Source organism: Nycticebus coucang, unplaced genomic scaffold (genome assembly GCF_027406575.1).
Source record: "Nycticebus coucang isolate mNycCou1 unplaced genomic scaffold, mNycCou1.pri scaffold_91, whole genome shotgun sequence".
Lineage (NCBI taxonomy): Eukaryota > Metazoa > Chordata > Mammalia > Primates > Lorisidae > Nycticebus > Nycticebus coucang.
The window spans coordinates 87601-88951 of NW_026515606.1; positions in this window are offsets into that span (position 1 = coordinate 87601).

The window sequence follows — 1351 nt, forward strand, 5'->3', positions numbered from 1 at the left end:
TTTGTACCAGAATGTTTATTGCAGCCCAATTCATAATAGCTAAGTCATGGAAAAAGCCCAAGTGCCCATCGATCCACGAATGGATTAATAAATTGTGGTATATGTATACCATGGAATACTATGCAGCCTTAAAGAAAGATGGAGACTTTACCTCTTTCATGTTTACATGGATGGAGCTGGAACATATTCTTCTTAGTAAAGTATCCCAAGAATGGAAGAAAAAATACCCAATGTACACAGCCCTACTATGAAACTAATTTGGGACTCTCACATGAAAGCTATAACCCAGCTACAACCTAACAATAGGGGGAAGTGGGAAGAGGGGGTTGGGTAGAGGGAGGGGAATCGGTGGGATCACACCTGTGGTGCATATTACAGGGGTATTTGCGAAACTTGGTAAATGTAGAATGTAAATGTTTTGGCACAGTAACTGAGATAACGCCGGAAAGGCTATGTTAACCACTGTGATAAAAATGTGTCAAATGGTTTATGAAGTGAGTGTATGATGCCCCATAATCATATCATTGTATACAGTTATGATTTAATAAAAAAAAAAGAAAATATTTCAAATTGTATATAAAACCAGTTCAATCCTGTAATTCCTCTGCTGGGCATATACCCAGAAGACCAAAAATCACAACATAACAAAGATATTTGTACCAGAATGTTTATTGCAGCCCAATTCATAATAGCTAAGTCATGGAAAAAGCCCAAGTGCCTATCGATCCACGAATGGATTAATAAATTGTGGTATATGTATACCATGGAATACTATGCAGCCTTAAAGAAAGATGGAGACTTTACCTCTTTCATGTTTACATGGATGGAGCTGGAACATATTCTTCTTAGTAAAGTATCCCAAGAATGGAAGAAAAAATACCCAATGTACACAGCCCTACTATGAAACTAATTTGGGACTCTCACATGAAAGCTATAACCCAGCTACAACTTAACAATAGGGGGAAGTGGGAAAGGCGGGAGGTGGGTAGAGGGAGGGGAATCGGTGGGATCACACCTGTGGTGCATATTACAGGGGTATTTGCGAAACTTGGTAAATGTAGAATGTAAATGTTTGGCACAGTAACTGAGATAACGCCGGAAAGGCTATGTTAACCACTGTGATAAAAATGTGTCAAATGGTTTATGAAGTGAGTGTATGATGCCCCATAATCATATCATTGTATACAGTTATGATTTAATAAAAAAATAAATAAATAAATAAATAAACCAGTGCATGGTGCCCCATGATTGCATTAATGTACACAGCTACAAGTTAATAAAAAATAAATAAATAAATATATAATAAATAAATCTATCTCACTCTAAAAAAAAAAAAAAAAGAATGGTAGAA